The sequence below is a fragment of the Schistocerca nitens genome, chromosome 9 (assembly GCF_023898315.1).
Source record: "Schistocerca nitens isolate TAMUIC-IGC-003100 chromosome 9, iqSchNite1.1, whole genome shotgun sequence".
NCBI lineage: Eukaryota > Metazoa > Arthropoda > Insecta > Orthoptera > Acrididae > Schistocerca > Schistocerca nitens.
The window spans coordinates 282,488,965-282,509,539 of NC_064622.1; the positions used below are offsets into that span (position 1 = coordinate 282,488,965).

Here is a 20,575-nt window from a genome sequence, read left to right on the forward strand (position 1 = left end):
GGAAGTAAACTGATATAACTACGTTACGTTTAGAGTTTTGACATAATAGTCAATACATGCGTCGTGTTTGGCTCTAATTGTTCGTACAGCAGAAGGAAGATACACAGAAAGGGACATGTATCAAATCAAGTATAACTAGAAATATATTACGTATTTTGGCCTTTGTTCTGTATGAAAGCCTAAAAATGTAATAGTCCTATCTGAAATACAGTGTTTAAATGGTTTACGTGTATTTTAAGGAGTTTAATAAATCTAGTATTAACAGATATACCTTAATGATGTTTTTAAATCTGCTTTGATCAATTTTGGTTTTTCTTAGAGTAGTATTCTCGTTATGAAATTGCTCGTATAAATAGAACATACTATTTGTCGTTGATAACAAGTGTCTTTATTCGTTTGAGTATTCTTATGAAATATTTTATTGTTTTACACGTCTTTATACGTAACTCCACGTTCTTCTCATAACACGATTCTACAACGTCCTCGTATATCTTAAACTCAATGCAAAGATTTGTGCAAGTGCACAATTTGTTTAGATCGCCTCGTAAAGCTTACAACGTTATTTCGTTTCACAAAATCGTAGTAGTACCATACACAAACTTCCTGACGCCACGGAAAATATTAAATAGGTTTTAGCAGATATTGCTGAGCAACAAATTCCAGTGTGAGACATTATATATCCAGAGAATAACAATTTCGTCTGCGCTATACCTACGATACGCAGCAGTATTAGATAGCGACAGCGTTAACGACGTGTTGTGGAAGTAAATACTACAACAGATATATACAAAGTTGTTATTAGTTCGGCTGGTCCCGGCGGAGGTTCGAGTCTTCCCTCGGGCATGGGTCTGTGTGTTTTTCCTTAGGGTGAATTAGGTTAAATAGTGTGTAAGTTTAGGGACTGATGACCTTAACAGTTAAGTCCCATAAGATTTCACACACATTTGAACATTTTTTTGTTATTAGTTACGAGTAGATATAGATTCATGCACTAGCAATTCCATGCGTTTCTAGATAGCTTGACAATGGCAGTGGGGCCGAAATAAGGTTATAGCACCAGATAATAACAACTTCATAAAAAGTCTTTGAATACAGCAGTTTTCTGGATTACTGAACAAGAGACATATAACGCTTCAGGTGCTAAAGAATTTAAAACGTTGACACAAAAAAGTTGATAGAAACTCGTGCATCCTTAAGAAGGGTCTTGCGAGAAGTCTACAATACTTTTCCTCGTCTGATTGAAAGGTTTACGAAAAAGTTCTGGGAAATTCTGGTCATACATAAAGTCATTGAATTTGTCCAAACCTCCCATTCAGACTCTCGCGTATTCGTCTGGTGTTGAAACTGAAGACAGAGAAGAGATAGTTGAAATATTAAATTATACGTTTTAAAATGTATTAAGGAATGAAGGCGCGGCCGTACCAATGTTTGACTCTCGCACAGATCCAGAAATGACAAATATCTGTATTGGCACCCAGAGTACTGATAAATAATTGAGACTATCGAGGCATGAAGCCCTGACGGAACATTAGTTAGAATTTATATTGAACGCCGTGAAGCATTAGGTCCTTACCTAGCTCATACCTATCGATAATCTCTTGCTCAGTGAATACTCCTGCGTAACTGGAAAAAAAGTACAAGTTACTCCTGATTACAAAAAATAGTTTCATGTTAAATAAGACACTGAAATTTTCGAACATAAACTGAGTTGGAAGATGAGGAACATGTTGGTCGTGTAATCAGGTTAACGTTGAAGATATTCCACGCTATCTGAGTACTTCAGATTTAAATGTCACCCAGAAGGCTTAAGACGGTGAGAAAGTTGGTACGCCTTAAACAATTATAATGGACTCTGTTCAATTCCGTTTTACGTATGGGCTTTTGTTTGCGCTCGGTAGGTTACTACTGTAGCCCGATAAAAACATGCAGCTTCGGACTTTCGAGTCGCCTCCGTGAGAGCACGGGTTCATTACTTAATCTATGCTTATCACTCATTATAGCTGCGATATCGCTTCGCAGATAACAGATACTGAGCGGTATCTTAAAAGATACATTACGTGTGAGTGCTGTGTGAACGCTCGTTACGCCGCGTGTAGAAGCCACCCTCAGTGTTAAAACTCGTGTAGCGGGTCACTCAAAGGTTAGTGAAAAATTTACTGTAAACTTCTGCTTAATTATTGCTCATTCCTAATAAACTTCCGTTTATTTTTGTCTCTCTGTGATCGGTTGTACAGGTAAGAGACATTCAGTTATTCTACTGCCAACATCGGAATTAAGGAAATTACACTAAAGCCGTGTCTTATGGAGAGTCAATCCATACAGAAAATTTAATATACACAAGCACACTGGCTAAACCCCAAGATTAATCGCGCGTGTAACACTGCCTCTGTCCTTTATAATGTTCTCTATTCCACTAAGCAGATAGGACACAAAGTTCTTCAGGTGTGCCATCTATATCACAAAACGGCTGACCCATTTCGTCGTCCACGATGCACAATCGCAAGTGTAGGTTGGCGGGTTTTATTTTCAATGTTTCACGTCATTACTGAGCGCATTTACAGTCTTAAGGTACTCATGAAGAGTATTAATCCACTCATTAAGAGGTATACTATTAGGTTAAAAGGTTAACTCAGTAAGACAAGTATTACAATTAGAAACTGCGTGTATGATGTGACGCAGCATAGCTTACCCATGTTTCAGCAAGAGATCTCTTAGTGACTTGCAACAAACTTTACACACTATTTAAAACCTTAATGATAAAAGGAAAGAAGGTTATTGCTAACTTCGAGGGCTGTTCTGAAAGTAGAACAATCGATGGTGAAATAGAAACCACATTGAAAATCAAAACTGTTTTATTTGCAACAGTTAGCTACACCTTCCAGCCGCTTCTCTACATAGCCGCCACTCCGAATTAGACAACTGTCGTAGCGTTGTACCAATTTTCCAGTACTCTCGTCATAGAAGACAGCCTCCTGTGCTTTCCGGCAATTTTCTATGCTGGACTGCAGTCGTTGTCTGAGCCAAAATGTCTTCGTAGTGAGCGGTTCATGTGAGCAGAGATGAAACTCAGGGGGAGCCAATTACAGGCTTTATAGTGAGTGATCAAACATTTTGCATCGAAAACGCTGCAAGAACATCTTTATTGCCCCTGCTGTGTGCGGCTGAAAACTGTCATGAAGAAGGAAATGCATGACAGGTACAACATGTGGGATTACATGAAATCAGGCGAAACCTCACGGCAGGCACCTATACTTGGCGGGGGATACTATTTATGTAGGCACCTTTACATGGTTACTTTGCGCTAAGAAGTGAGAAGTGCGACATGACGGTATCTACGGACGTACTCGAGACACTGCACAAAGGCACCTGTTCAAAGCTTCATCGAATTTTCACCGCGATTTCCATTTCGCGACCAGTCGTTCCTTACATTCTCATTGGCCCTCGTAGATTTTCGCTATTCATGCAGTAAAACTGCAGCAGCAGCCACCGTCATCATAATTTTCCAACTCCAGTTTCCCAGGTGCGGTCTACAAGCGCTCGCCATCTCCTTCTGTCTTCATACATTTTACAACTTCCCATTTGTGTTCTTCCTCCCACACATCTGATCCTACAGTCTCTATCCAGCATTTCCCAGGTATCCCCGTGGTCTTCTTTCTACGAGGTTCAGGTTGATATACCTTTCCGCAGGTCTTTCGCTGTCCATTCTTATTACGTGCCCATACCACTAAACCCTGCGTTTCTTTCTGACATTGATAAGCGAATCTCAGTAACAGATAATTTTCTGTTCCCCCCATTTCTGACTTTGTCCTTTCTAGTTGATTGATTCATAGTTCTAATAAATCTCATTTCTGTCGCCTGAATTCTGCTGAAGCCTTTGTTTAGGAGGGTACATTGTTCTAAACCATATGTAAGGACTGGTACCTGATAGGTGCGGTACATGGTCGCTTTTGCTTTTCGTGCCATTTTATCGTCCCAGAGAAGATTTCTGATTTGACTGTGCAAATTGGATGCTTCCTATGTCCTGCTGAGTACTTCCTGCTTAATGTTCAAATGTTCAAATGTGTGTGTATTCCTAAGGTACCAAACAGCTGAGGTCATGGGTCCCTAGACTTACACACTACTTAAACTAACTTATGCTAAGAACAACACATACACCTAAGTCCGAGGGAGGACTCGAATCTCTGGCGGGATGTGCTGTGCAGTCCATGACATGGTGCCTCAAACCGCGCGGCCACTCCACTTAGTGGTGTTGACTTTCGTGATCATACTTTCCTAGAGCAGGCATGACATTTTAATTTATTAATACTCTACTGGTAACTCTATCCGCAACACATATTGAAGACGGTATTAAAATGTACCACTAGATGTATCCGTACATCTTATCGTTGCACGACACGCGGTTCAGGAGAAAGGGCGTCGTTAATATACAGATGTGTGGAAAACGGAGCACGAAATACTCAAATTGTTTTCATCCAGTGTTTGACAATGAGAGCCCTTACCGACTTCCAACAAATTTTAAACGTAAGTTCAGACCTCTTCTAAACTTTTTCTCGGTTACATGCCCAACGAAAAATACCAGGTGATCAAACTGAATAAATCACGCAATAATGTAGATAGAGAGGTACAAATTGACACACATGCTTGGAATGAGATGGGGTTTTATTAGAACCAAAAAAAATACAAAAGTTCAAAAAATGTCCGACAGATGGCGCTTCATCTGATCAGAATAGCAATAATTCGCATAACAAAATAAGACAAAGCAAAGATGATGTTCTTTACAGGAAATGCTCAATATGTCCACCATCATTCCTCAACAATGGCTGTAGTCGAGGAATAATGTTGTGAAAAGCACTGTAAAGCATGTCCGGAGTTATGGTGAGGCATTGGCGTCGGATGTTGTCTTTCAGCATCCCTAGAGATGTCGGTCGATCACGATACACTTGCGACATCAGGTAACCCCAAAGCCAATAATCGCACGGATTGAGGTCTGGGGACCTGGGAGGCCAAGCATGACGAAAGGGGCGGCTGAGCACACGATCATCACCAAACGACGCGCGCAAGACATCTTTCACGCGTCTAGCAATATAGGGTGGTTCTAATAAAGCCCCATGTCATTCCAAGCAAGTGTGTCAATTTTTACCTTTCTATCAACATTATTCCGTGGTTTATTAAGTTTTAAAATTTGTACTGACTTTTTGATCACCCGGTATTTAACACCTAAATCATTTGTAACGTAACTGTTGTAGAAATTTCGATCTGTTCTTTACACGCGAGTTCGAGTCTCTAAAGAATCGAGGGTTTACTGGTATGGAGCTGAAGCCCTTTACTCATGTATAAATACTGCAGAGCGGAGATGTTGATTACATAGTTTCACACTTTTTTCCACATAGTTCCAAACATTTTATTTGGCGTAAATATCGAGTGATCTAACGGGAAAGTCGAGTGCGATACAGTACGCATGCGTGCAGTCGTGTTAAGATGGCTATTGTTAACGTGGAAGACGGGAGTGTGTACAAAACACTCATCATGAAGCACAAAGCAGCAGAAGAAAGGGTAAAATGAGAATCTTGAAATAAACATTCTGGTTAACGTCCACGATAACCTTATGTTACGAAAACTACCTGAAAAACCATCACAGGACCACCTCCATCCTGAACTACAACACCACACAACGGGAGTTAACCGTCTCATCGAGTCGTCAGCACACTGGACGCCTTGCACATTTTACTAGCAGTTGTACATCAGTATATCGAGTGTTTCATATAGAATGATCTGACTTCAAAACTACACATTTATTTTTAAAAAATACTATAAACCTGGGAAGGATTGCAAAATCCTCGCAAAATATTAAAGTTTCAGCTATGCTATTACAAATGCTCTATGAGACCATCAGCAGCAGCACGAACATCATCTAGACGACAGCTAAGTTCGGCGTAAAGTTCACATAATGATAATAATCTACGTCACGGGGTAAGGGGGGATGAACACACTTTGCTTCACATATCCACACAAGGAGAAATCACATGGGGTCATGTCTAGCGGTCTGGTAGGCCAACAGTGCTGGGTAGGTGTCTCTGGGTCCCGTGCACCCTTGCCAGAATTGAGAAACTGACGTACGATGTTGTGTGAAGCTCTAGGCGCTACAGACTGGAGCCACGCGACCGCTACGGTCGCAGGTTCGAATCCTGCCTCGGGCATGGATGTGTGTGATGTCCTTAGGTTAGTTAGGTTTAAGTAGTTCTATGTTCTAGGGGACTAATGACCTCAGAAGTTAAGTCCCATAGTGCTCAGAGCCCTTTGAACCATTTGTGTGAAGCTCCAAACTGTTGGAGAAGAAAGTTATTGGAATTCTCCCAAAGTTGTGAAAAAGTCAACTCTGCAGCATTCGAAAATAGCTCAACGCCGGATGGGGCGTACGGGACCCCGAGACAGTGCCCCGCACTCTTGGTCTTCAAAATCGCCAGACATGATCCCATGTGTTTTTTTTTTTTTTTTCTTGTGTGGATATGTGAAGGAAGGTGTGTTCATCTCCCGCTTGCGTCATGACATAAAAGAAGTGACGAACAGAATAACAGCCACCATAACTTCTGAAATGGGAAAGATATTGTGTAAACTCTATGACGAATTCAGCTATAGTCTATAAGTTGTTCGTGCTGCTGTTGGAGTACACATGCAGCATTTGTAATAGCATAGCTAAAACGTTAATATTTTGTGAGTACTGTGCAGGCCATCGAATATTCGTAGTATGTTTTTATCAATAAATATAAGGTTTTAAAATCAGGTCGTTCTTTCTGAAACATCCTATATAACGCTCCAAGGCTACCAGTATTTTATTTTAAAGGAATGAGTATAATTTTGTCCGGAGAGTGTGGTACACAGCTCTTGGTTATAATCGTTTATGGTCAAAAAGTATCTTAGACTGGCATCCAACACAAGTCTGTAGTTTAGGCGCTTCTACGTTGCCGTGGATTGTCTTGCAAAAACATTGCACTGTTTCGAAAGCGCAATTGTTCATCATCGCACTACGATGGTTTCCACTATTGATGGGAGATGCAGGTAGTCAATTAACTGTGGTGAAACACAAATGCAGGTTGCAGGCAGTATTTGTCAACTCTGGAATCCAGGTAACAGCGCTGTCACTGAAATTGGATAAAAAAAGTTGTTTTGACGACCGCCGAAACCGAAGGTGCAAGGTACGGAACTTCTGATTTCCATAAATGCGTACGTTTCTGTTGCTCAGGTGATTTCAGGAATGTTACAAGGTTTTCGTGAAATCATTCGACACACTGTCCGAGAATTTTAGCAACATTTGGTTCATCGAGGAAGTGTTATTTAGCACAGGCGAAAATTTACTTTGTTGTCTTAAGCTGATTATACCATATACACACACTGACAAATAGTCTATCTCAAGTGTTTTCGCAACCTGTCTGTCGTTCACGATCGACAGATAAGCAGATAAAACTACTATCAACTGCATACGAAGGTCATAAAAAGAAAAAAAAATGGTTCAAATGGCTCTGAGCACTATCGGACTTAACATCTGAGGTCATCAGTCCCCTAGAACTTAGAACTACTTAAACCTAACTAACCTAAGGACATCAATACCATCCATGCCCGAGGCAGGATTCGAACCTGCGACAGTATCGGTCGCGCGTTTCCAGACTGAAGCACCGAGAACCGCTCTGCCACAGCGATCTGTTGAACAAAAACAATCTCATTGAATGTGAATATGAATTTTAAAGAAGTGGTACTCATTTCTATCTTTTGTGTGCTCTTGAGAGTATTAGAAGTTACTCTGTGGTAAGTGGAGTATGTGTGCCATGAGGCAACTCATCAGAGCAGTTCAGCTACTGTGAACAGCCTGATGCTTGCAAAATACTCATATTACTTCTACAAACACCATAACAAACAGTTTTAATGTAAAAAAACTGCACAATGTACTACTTCAAGTTGCTGGTGGAGTAGCTCACTACTTTTAAATGTTTGTGTAGATTGGCCTATTCTGTTACTTAGAAAAAACTTTTGCCGTGGACTTACCATTACTTCAAGTAAAGGACTGGAATCTATTGAACATGCAGACAGTAATTAATTACAAATGCTTTTAATTGTCTGGCAGTCATCTTAAATATCGGTCCTCTTGAGTGAAGTTTCTGTTTTACAGAGAATGTACGTGTTAGTCATAAACTGTAAACAGACATTCAGCTCGCTGTTTCAGATAACTGACACTTGGTATTAAGGATTCGCCTCCATTATATGATCACCATTTGGTAATCTATAAAAGGACACTACGAAAAAGTAGCAGCGTCCTGTTATTCGTGATAAAGGGTAAGTCAGACAACTTTAACTATTACTGAAGAATTGAGAGAGTGTTGTTCCTCGGAGTACTTTTCAGATTTTCGCTTCTGTAGAGCCCTGTAATAGACGTTTATAATATTTTCGTATTTCATGTTGAAATGATGGCATTTACTTTATGTGTGCTGTAGTCTTTTTATGAAATTACAAAAACTACTCCGAAAAAGTATGGTTTTTCCGAATATTATTAAAAAGTGTTCCAAGCGACAACAACAGGTCATGTACCTACGAACAAATACTCTGTTGAGATTTTACAGTGCTCCTTTCGAAAAACATCTTGTCAGTACTGTATGTAATTGGCTATAATAATCAATAAATGGAATCAAATTGGGAAGAAGTATTATCAGACACCAATTACAATTTAAAAGCTTTCGACAAATGCATATTTCCGTTTTCAACAAAGGGCAGATTGTTAACAAATTAAAGAAACTCTTTGTTTTATGACAATTCCAGTCTTAGATCACAATGTTTACTTCTAAATAGATTATTAATTTCGCTCAGTAATGACCATCTGCAGTCGGAAGCTAAAACATGTTGCATTACACGTATCACTCCATTAGATGTGATGGTGCAGTCACATGTAATGGCGTGATATTTGTTATGCAACATGTTTTTGCTTCCGAATGCAGATGGTCATTACTGACCGAAATTAATAACTTGCGTACAAACTTTATGATCCAAGACTAGAATTATAATGAATCAGATATTTTCCTCGATCGCTGGAAACTTTTTCGTGGATATGTCACAACTTGATAAAGAAACTCAGTTTCGTTGCAAATTTCACGTGCTGCATGCCACAAGACCTTGTTCATTTTCATGCTAGAAACTTACAACTAGGTTTACTCATCAAAAAATCAGTAACTGAAAAAAAATAACTATATTCTCCAAACAGCTTTATTATACAACACTTAAATACGTAGAAATAGTCATATTTATAAACGGTGCGCAAAACACAATTTTACATCTCATAACAACGAACACAGCAGATAATGCCGGACACAGCTTATAGCGGTTCGTGGTGCACATTACTTCATGTGATTCCAGAATCAGTTACTAGATTTAAGCACGGACCGGGAAACATGACGTGTTCCTAGGTACACCTTCCTCCCGGTACAACTCTCTCGAGTAACCTTTTTTTTAATTATCAGGGACACATGATGTTATATGACAGCTGCTTATGATCATACTTGAAGACGAAATGAATGCTCTTTTGCAAGGGTAAGACTCGTGTCGGTCTTAACAGTAAATAACAGCAAACAGGGAAATCACCTACCGACACAAGTGCGGAAATCATGATTCCTGATTTGTCCCCCATAGAATAAACCTGTAATGCGTTGGGAGGAGGGATATTTTCATGCCATCCTCCAACCAACAATGTTGATGAACTGAGGCAGGATGTGTATCAGCCATTGCAAGAAACTCCTCAAAGTGTCATTCGGAGGCTGTCTGCTTCCATGGCACATGAAAACAAAAGTGCCCACACAGGTTCCCAAAGGCTGCGAAAACTCTCAGCATGTCCTTCCTCATGGAGTATTTTGGTTAAAATCTTATTCCTATTGGAGTCTATTTTCAGTACAGACAAAACTATTCCCACTGATGAAGAATGGTGTGAGTGTGTATTGCGTTTTGAGTGCGTCTACCAACAGTTGAACGTTTCTGGTGGAGAGCGCGACACAGCATGACTAGAAGACGTGAGTGTGCAGATTTTCACCACCTTCCATATTTTGAGAAAGGTCGAATCATTGGGAGCGTCATACCGACAGATAGCTCAAAAAGTTCCCTGCAGTTCGATGACTGCAGAACGACTGGTTACGTAGTAGACACAGGGCAGCAGCGTGCAAGAGGAGTAGGCATAGGGGGTACCGGTATGACCACACCACGACAATATCGAGGGATTTTTGGACTGTGTCTGATGAGTAGAAAGGTGACAACAGTTGGAAACATATTACTGGAAGTTTGGAAGAAATCTCGAATTGTAAGGCATCGTTTATAGTTGACACCTTATTAAAGGCATTAAAAATTGATACGGTGTACAGGCAGAGTCGAATAGGACACTGATTAGCACTTTTTAGCGCTCACTGTCTATCTTGCTTTTGTTTTTAGCAGTCAGATCGGTTCCGTCACCTCCGTAGCCGACCTGGTGATAGGTCACAAAATGTAGCGACTCTTTGACACTCATACCTCTCAAAACTCCTGGAATCACGGTGTGTGTTGCTGTTGGGTACGACAACATGTCACATTTGGTAATTGCTGAAAAGCGGCTGATTCCTTATCGGTATGTCACAAGAACAGTAAAACATGTTGACACACCCTCCATGACCAGGGTAACAAATGACATATTCCAGCAAGATAACGGAACAAACCATACAGTAGTTCACGCCACAAACACCTTGAGGAATGCACGAATCCTCGAGCGGCCTGTCTGATTCCCTGATTTGTCCCCTACAGAATAAACCTCGAATGCGTTGGGAAGAGCCATATTTTCATGCCAGCTTCCAACCTACATTGTTCATGAACTGAGGCAGAATGTGTTTCAGCCACCGCAAGAAACTCGTCAAAATGGCATTCGGAGGCTGTCTGCTTCCATGCCGCATGAAAACTAAAGTGCTCACGGTGGTTCTCAAAGGCTATGGAAACTCTAAGCGACCGACAGCAGAATACTGGACGAATTACAAACGACAGAAATACTAAGAGTAAGTTGAAAACACCTAAAAAAGATACAATGAAGTAAAAGTAAATAAAGCATTCACAGTATGTGAACGTTGAAATTATTTTCGTAATCAAGACAGTAGCGTACAGTTTTTGGAAAAATCCTGAATGAGATATTTTTAAAAATCTATTAATTTAAACTGCAAGAGTGCAGTGATTATTCAGTAATTTTAGGGTAAACCTCAGAGACTGCATGCAATGTGCTCTGTTACGGTTAAAGGATAATCTATTCTCTGTAAATCACTGATTTGTAAATCATGCAAATACAGTCTTTAACAGTGACGTGTCATGTCTACATAGAAATTTTACAACTGATTCTGTTGTGTTTAGTTGCACATCGTCGATACACAGAGTGTACAAATATATGAGACCACACTTTCAGCATTCATTCATTGCATACGGAAGAAGAAAATACATTATCTGACAATGGCTGCGGAAAAGTTATGTTTGGATTAGAATTCACTTTTTACAGCTCCTGGTAGTAGATTAATCCCCGTAAATTTTCACAAGGAGCACGTATAAACTATCGCGAATCCCCACACAATTGTTGACGCACGAAATCGACAATGATTTTTCTGTTAAATTTTGGTCAGAAATTACTGGTAAGTGCATGTTAGGGACTCACATTCTTCTATCCAGGGGCAATGGACAAAATTTCAATGCTTCCTTTAAGAATATTTTTCGTGATCTGCAAGAATGTGTGTTTTTTCAGGACACCGAAACACGTGCTTTATGCTGGACAGAGTTCTGCTTCATTTCACTGATAGTGCTCATCGGATTTTAGACAACAGAATTCGTGAACTATGGATCTTGCCGCGGGTGGGGAAGCTTGCGTGCCTCAGCGATACAAATAGCCGTACCACAGATGCAACCACAATGGAGGGGTATCTGTTGAGAGGCCAGACAAACGTGTGGTTCCTGAAGAGGGACAGCAGCCTTTTCAGTAGCTGCAGGGGCAACGGTCTGACTGATCTGGCCTTGTAACACTAACCATAATGGCCATGCTGTGCTGGTACTACGAACAGCTGAAAACAAGAGGAAACTACAGCCGCAGATTTTCCCGAGGGCTTGCAGCGTTACTGCATGGTTAAATGATGATTGCGTCCTCTTGGGTAAATACTCCGGAGGTAAAATAGTCCCCCATTCGGATCTCCGGGCGGGGAATAATCAGGACGACGTCGTTATCAGGAGAAAGAAAAGTGGTGTTCTACTGATCGGAGCGTGGAATGTCAGATCCCTCAGTCGGGCAGGTAGGTTCGAAAATTTAAAAAGAGAAATGGATAGGTTAAAGTTAGATATAGTGAGAATTAGTCAAGTTCGGTGGCAGGAGGAAGAAAAATTCTGGTCAGGTGAATACAGGGTTATAAATAAAAAATCAAATAGGGGTAATGCAGGAGTAGGTTTACTAATGAATAAAAAATAGGAGCACGGGTAAGCTACTACGAACAACGTAGTGAACGCATTATTGTAGCCAAGATAGTCACGAAGCCCACGCCTACTACATTAGAACAAGTATATATGCCAACTAGCTCTTCAGATGCCGAAGAGATTGATGAAATGTATGATGAGATAAAAGAAATTATTCATAAAGTGAAGGGAGACGAAAATTGAATAAACATGGGGGGCTGGAATTCGATAGTAAGAAAAGTAATAGAAGGAAAACGTGTGGGTGAATTTGGAATGGGGGTAAGGAATGAAAGAGGAAGCCGACTGGTAGAATTTTGCAGAGAGAATAACTTAATAATAGCTAACACTTGGTTCAAGTATCATAAAAGAAGGTTGTATACATAGAAGCAGCCTGGAGATACTGACAGGTTTCAGATAGATAATATAATGGTAAGACAGAGATTTAGGAACCAGGTTTTAAACTGTAAGACATTTCCAGGGGCAGGTGTGGACTGTAACCATAATCTATTGGTTATGAACTGTAGGTTAAAACTGAAGAAACTGCGAAAATGTGGGAATTTAGGGAGATGAGATTTGGATAAACTGAAAGAACCAGAGGATGTAGAGAGTTTCAGAGAGAGCATTAGGGAACTGCTGACAAGAACGGGGGAAAGGAATACAATAGAAGAAGAATGGGTATCTTTGAGGGATGAAATAATAAAGGTAGCAGAGGATTGAGTAGGTATAAAGACGAGGTCTATTCGAAATCCTTGGATAACAGAAGAGATATTGAATTTAATTAATGTAAGGAGAAAACATAACAATACAATAAATGAAGTAGGCAAAAAGGAATACAAAGGTCTCAAAAATGAGATCAACAGGAGTGCAAACTGGCTAAGCAAGGATGGCTAGAGGACAAATGTAAGGATGTAGAGGCATATATCACTAGGGGTAAGATAGATACTGCCTATAGGAAAATTAAAGAGACTTTTGAAGAAAAGAGAAACCACTTGTATGAATATCAAGAGCTCAGATGGAAAACCAGTTCTAAGCAAAGAAGGGAAAGCATAAAGTGTGTGTGTGTGTTTGAGGTTTACGGGCGCTAAACAGCGTGGGAATTAGCGCCCAGGGAAAGCATAAAGGTGGAAGGAGTATATAGAGGGTCTATACAAGGGAGATGTACTTGAGGGCGATATTATGGAAATGGAAAACGGTGTAGAGTAAGATGAAATGGGAGATATGATACTGCGTGAAGAATTTGACAGAGGACTGAAAGACATAAGTCGAAACAGGCCCCAGGAGTAGACAACATTCCATTAAAACTACAGATAGCCTTGGGAGAGCCAGCCCTGATAAAACTCTACCACCTGGTGAGTAAGATGTGTGAGACAAGCGAAATACCCTCAGACTTCAAGAAGAATATAATAATTCCAGTCCCAAAGAAAGCAGGTGTTGACAGGTGTGAAAATTACCGAACTATCACTTTAATAATTCATGGCTGCAAAATACTAACACGAATTCCTTACAGACGAATGGAAAAACTGATAGAAACCGATCTCGGGGACGATCAGTTCGGATTCCGTAGAAATGTTGGAACAGGTGAGGCAATACTGACCCTAAGACTTATCTTAGAAGATAGATTAAGGAAAGGCAAACATACGTCTAGCTTTAGTAGACTTTGAGAAGTCTTTTGACAACGTTGGCTGGGATACCCTTTTTCAAATTCTGAAGGAGCCAGGGGTCAAATATAGGGTGCGAAATGCTATTTACAATTTGTACAGAAATCAGATGGCAGTTATAAGAGTCGAGGGGTATGAAAGGGAAGCAGTGGTTACGAAGGGAGTGAGACAGGGTTGTAGCCTACCCCCGATGTTATTCAAAATGGTTCAAATGGCTCTGAGCACTATGGGACTCAACTGCTGAGGTCATTAGTCCCCTAGAACTTAGAACTAGTTAAACCTAACTAACCTAAGGACATCATAAACATCCATGCCCGAGGCAGGATTCGAACCTGCGACCGTAGCGGTCTTGCGGTTCCAGACTGCAGCGCCTTTAACCGCACGGCCACTTCGGCCGGCCCCGATGTTATTCAATCTGTATACTGAGCAAGCAGTTAAGGAAACAAAAGAAAAATTTGGAGTAGGTGTTAAAATCCATGGAGAAGAAATAAAAACTTTAAGGCTCGCCAATGACATTGTACTTCTGTCAGAGACAGCAAAGGACTTGGAAGAGCAGTTGAACGCAATGGAGGATATAAGATTAACACTTGAAGTAGTAGATGAGTTTTGCTATTTGGGGAGCAAAATAACTGATGATGGTCGAAGTAGAGAGGATATAAAATGTAGACTGGCAATTGCAAGGAAAGCGTTTCTGAAGAAGAGAAGTTTGTTAACAGAGAGTATAGATTTAAGTGTCAGAAAGCCGTTTCTGAAAGTATCTGTATGTAGTGTAGCCATGTATGGATGTAAAACATGGACGATAACTAGTGCATGGTGGCTTAATTAAAAAGCAATAATTTTAGTAGCTGTGTGTCCGGTTACGAAGTCTCGTAACCGGTTGGCCCTGAGTAGTATTAGCACGTAATCTGACTGCATCAACTAACTATAAAGAATGACAAGAAATTTCCGTTAACACAATTGATTAATTAAGTACCCTGCAACTATAAAACCTACGAAACTACAACGCATAAGTGTAACTGTTCTGTGAGTGGTAGTGTGATTCAACGTACATGTATCTGGCACGGTTCCTCCTCAATACGACAAGATATTTTAAACACCATTTACAATGAACTAACTGAAAAAACAGAAATACTATAAATTGCACATAGAAGCCAGAATTACAAGTCTAATACATGAACACGAGCCAGATGCTTTGTTGACTGAACCTGTGACCAAGAGGCATTTTCATTAAAGAAATGTGAAATATTTACTTTTTTTTACCTCAATTTCTATTGACGAACAATACACTGTGATCATTTCAACATCTTCCATCCATACATTACACCAACCTAACAACATCTACTCTCTCGCCCAACAGAACAACAACTGCACTCGACATCCTCTGAACTAGTACTGCTCTCGACATCCTCTCGACAAGTATTGCCCACGGCAACCTCTGAACTATTACTGCCAGTGGAGGCGGCGGAATAATAATCTTTGGCGCAGTCTCTGGCGCTGTGAATCAGTGTAGCCACCTTTCATATGCCCCTCCTCCACGGGCTAGAAATTGATGGTATTTCTGCCTGCATTGGTGGCGAAAATACCACCAAATTCGTCCACAAAACACAGACCAAAATAAAAGATGATATTAATAAGTAAATATCACAGAACTAAATAAATGTTGGCTTTGCACTGACCCTTCAATAACCTAATATAAAAAAAATACAGTAAGGAATACAAATGATTGCATACATGTGATTTTACATAATAGTTTACACAAGTATTATTTCTCAGAGTAGTTAAACAGTTCAATCAATGGCACCAGCAATGACGAATAGGTGCAGGTAAGAGTCTCATAACATTTCATAAACAGTAAATACACAAAAAATCAGTTTATACAAATATTCACATAAAATCTTTTCAGTAGTTCAATAAACAAGTAGCACTCCTCAGAGTAGTTGACAGTTCCAACAGTGGCACCCAGCAATGGTCAACAGGTGCAAATAGCAGTCCCATAACAGTTCATCAGCAATATTTAAACAGCTCCCAGCAATGGCGAGCAGGTTCAGACACCAACAAGTGACATCATTTCGGTAGAAGCAGTTCCATCAGTGGCACCGAGTAATGTTGAACAGGTGCAGACAGCAACAAGTGACATTATCTCAGTAGGAATAGTTCCATCAGTGGCACCCAGCAATGTTGAACAGGTGCAGACAGCAACAAGTGACATCATCTCAGTAGCAACAGTTCCATCAGTGGCAGCCAGTAATGTTCAACAGGTGCAGGTAACAGTCCATAATATTCACTATCAATATTTAAACAGTTCATCAGAGTTCATCAGCAGAAATTAAACATTTCCAATTGGCAACCATCAATGATAATAGGTGCAAGCACGAACAACAGTTTGAATGCACACACAACTGCTTTTACAGAATTATTATCAATGCTCTTACACTAAACACACAAATGATAATAAACACACAAATGATATCAGATAATTGTTATATTAACTATTACAAATACACAAACATCAGTAAACCTATAATATTTATGGGTGTCAGTGCAAGCCACAATAAACAAGTAAAATAATATTTAGGAGGTAGGTCGGTACCAATTATTTGGGATTAGGAAAGGAAAACACACAAAACACACTCACTCATCTTTCATCCACATATTAAGTACTATTGTGTAATTGAATAGTGTTAACTATGGAAGTGCAATTCTGACAAAATTTGATGTTCAACATGTGTATGAAGTAGTAGTGGCAGCAGTGTATAATAGTCAATAATAGTTAGTCAACGTCATAGTCATCATGTCAAGACCAATGCTTGCCAAGCCAAATCAAAATGTACGGTTGCTGAACAACTGTCAGTGTGCCAAGATATGCAAATACTTCCTATCTCCAAAAAAAGTATATACTGCTTATTGATTTAACAAAGCGTGTGTGTAGACAATCTTCCTTCCACTAGAGTGTTCTAGTCTGCCATCTTCATCCTTCTTGTTCCATATAAACCAACAAAAAAAAATAATATGCTCCTCACTTACTTTACCTCTTATCCACCAAAACTTTAATAATCATCAGCATCACATAATCTCAATACTTCAATAACACCTCTTCAATACGTCGATACATATAAACCTTACCACAAATATCATTTCACCTCATAACAACTCTTTCCTCTAGTCAGTCTCTTCGAACAAGTACAGATAAAATCCTAGTGCAAACTTTAATTCATCATCCCATACAATCCGAAGACACAATGTCCACACACAACCTCTGTGTAATCCACCTGAGCCAAATCTTCTGCTCATTATGAATTATAAAATACATTTTGGTTTCCTTGTCCATCATAAAATAAAAGAAATGCATACATGACCTCTAACAGCCTTCAGTTTGAATAACTTTCAGTAAGTAGGTGTGAGTACGTAGTATGAATGATCACATACGACTTTGAATGAATAAATCGTAATATTTCACAGTGTGTACACCACTTCAAGAATCATAGCAAAACAGAAGCAAACATGTGGAGTATTTCTTTGTGTCAAGTGTCATTTGCTATTTCAATTGCTCACGGAGAACGCAGTGTAATAACTGTCAATGGTCTAAGGCTAATGTTGGTATTTCATGTAGTCAGCTTCCTTTCTATTATAGTGAATTAACACAGCCTCCATAAAACCTCCAGTTCATGTGACTTCAATGAAGTTTCTTGTACCAATGTAGTTCGTAGAATTATAGCTGTTCATTTTCTTATCTTAAAATATAAAGCACTGAGCGTAAGCAAAACATGCAATAGCGAGTAAATATACCAGTAGAGAACAGAATGTCAACAAGTGGATGTAGCACAATCCCTACAACGAGGCTCTGCCAAGCGAACAATCTATAATTAATATCATACTGTGACCTAAACTCGATGTTCGTACACAGTATATAAGCATTTCTATATACCAAATTAAAGAGTAGTTATGACAACAAAACAGAAACGTGGAAATATGCAATCCATACGCAATATCATATCAGCATAAGCAAATAAATGTTCATATGTAATCTTAATAAGTAAACATGAAGGCGCAAGCAGATAAATCACAAAGTATAACTTACATACATAACCATATCAGCACAACTAATCAGGTGACAATTATAATTTAAATAAATAGGCACAGCAGGCGCATAATAAAAAATATGACATCAGTGAAAAACGCAGATCAGCCAAGCGATGCATAATATACATAAGTAACAACCCTGTTCATTAATAAAACATTGTCAAAATCAATTAACACAAAGTATAAATCACGTAATCGCGAGCAGCAAATTACGTATAAAGTACGTACCTAAGTAGAAATATGTTACCTGAAAAATAAACTCAATTCATAGTTGCCTTTTTAGTTTATTACTTTCTTCTTCGAAATTACATTCTTCCTCAAATTTTCTCGATAGCAAATCCTCTTAACGTTGGACACGCACAGAATTTACCTGAAGTTCTGAAAAATTTTATACAACTGTATCCTGGAAAAAACTGAACGTTAGTAACATAAGTTATCAAGTCACTAGAGCTTTATACTGAATTTAACGGGAGAAATTAGACTGTGTATTTGTCTACGGCTGTCAGTGCATTCGCACTGAGCGCTCGATCAGCTGTAGGTAAACGTGACGTAGGAAGTAATTGTTTGCGGTCAACGACTGCCTTGTGCGGCGCGCGGACTCACTGTCGCTTTGAGTATGTGCCGCCGCCAAAACACGGCGCGGTATCCTTGTATTCTCTACGTGTTTACGTGTAACTGTTAATTTCTCAAAAGTATGTCATTCCACAAAAATTTTAACGTTCGATATATGATGTATTCCCTTAGAGCGTCGTGATTTAAGAGTTTCTACTTCAACAGTGTTATCATGAATAATTTTGCGAACTCTATATGGACCGTTATAAAGCAGAAACAATTTGCGACACAAGCCTTTCACTTTGTGAGACAAACGATGAGACTTAATTAACACCTTTTGACCAACTGACAAAATTTTTAAACGACCAGGACGTTTAGCTGATTTCTCTCTTCTAGCAGCCGCAAATGCAATATTTTGTAGAGCCAGGCTGACAATTTCAGAATGCCACAGTTTCCGTGTAGGCGAAAAAGGAACGATTTCAGACATGCGATTTGTCGGTGCTTTATTTTTTAATATCAATGTAGGCGCTAAAGAAGTTGAATCATTAGGGAGTTCATTCAGAATGTTTTGAAAAATATGAAGATACTGATCCTACGTTCTGTGATTATGATGACAATAAAGACGACACAATTTATTGATTTCCTTCATCCACCTCTCTGAAGCGTTAGATTGAGGGTGAAAAAGTGAAATGGAAATTGGTTTGAGCTTACAACGCCGTAGAGTACGAAGCCAAATTTTAGAGCGAAACTGTGATCCATTATCTGATATAACTTTATTAACATTACTAACTTCTTTAAGAAAATGTTTGATGAAGGCATTAGATACTGAACGAGCTGTTGCTTTGCGTAAAGGTGTAAAACACACATATTTTGATGTCAATTCCACTGCTACCAAAATATACACAAAACCATTAGTAGAACGAACCACTGGACCGAACAAATCGACTGCAGCCATCACTTTTAATTTCGCTGGAATGATAGGAAACAACGGTGCTCTGTGAGAAATAGTTGACGGATTAGCCTTTTGACATAATTTGCATTTGGCAAGAACTAATCGAATACGTTTTTCCATACTACTGAAGTAGCAATTTTCTCGTAATTTATGAAAGCATTTTCTGGGACCAAAGTGTGCATAACGGAAATATGTATACCAAATCAATTTAAAAACCCACTCATCAGGAATCCAAACTAACCAAACAGAGTTGTCAACCGATTTTCGTTTAAAAAGAATATCATTGCGAACTAAATAATACTGTCTAATCGCTACGCTTCCCTTTGTCATAAGGCTGGTATCTATTGTCCTGTCTGTTTCGTCTATCATTTTCAAAATTACCGCTATAACGTCCGTTCCGATCATTATCCCTTTTCTCTGAAAATCTATTGTGATTACCGTTACTGAAAAAATTACAAGAAGTTCCGTCGTCGTTGTCATACCCAAGTTCTTGTAGCAAAGTTTTAAAAGTTTCAATGTCGTCTTTACATCTTCCGGCTAAAGCAATGTGTCTTATCGATTGTGGCAGCTTAGTTAAACAAATGCGAATTAATTCAGTCGGGTTATAAGGTTTGGAAAGGAATTGATTCTTTCGAATCATGCCTTCAAAGTATTCTGCCGGCGTGCGGAACTCAGACTGTTTAAAATTACACTGCATAATAAGACTATGTTTGAATCTGTCTTGCGTGTTTTCGGACCAATATGCCGATAGCAATGCATGATAAAAATCATTTAAATCATTACAATCTCTAATAAGTGCGCACATGCGCGTCGCCGGTTCGTTTTTCATCAATATCCTGAAAACTGTCACTTTTGGGTAAAATAG

The 20,575-nt window shown here is 39.3% G+C and overlaps 1 protein-coding gene across 3 annotated transcripts in view; it reads left to right on the forward strand.

Moving 5' to 3' along the window:
• Positions 1-2,036: 2,036 nt before the first annotated feature.
• The window catches only part of LOC126203922 (retinol-binding protein pinta-like), a 176,392-nt gene continuing 157,853 nt past the window's right edge, over positions 2,037-20,575 (forward strand). For all 3 annotated transcript variants that reach the window (XM_049938322.1, XM_049938320.1, XM_049938321.1), the window contains exon 1: positions 2,037-2,140. The gene's annotated coding sequence lies outside the window, so the exon portion shown is untranslated. The remainder of the gene's footprint in view (positions 2,141-20,575) is intronic.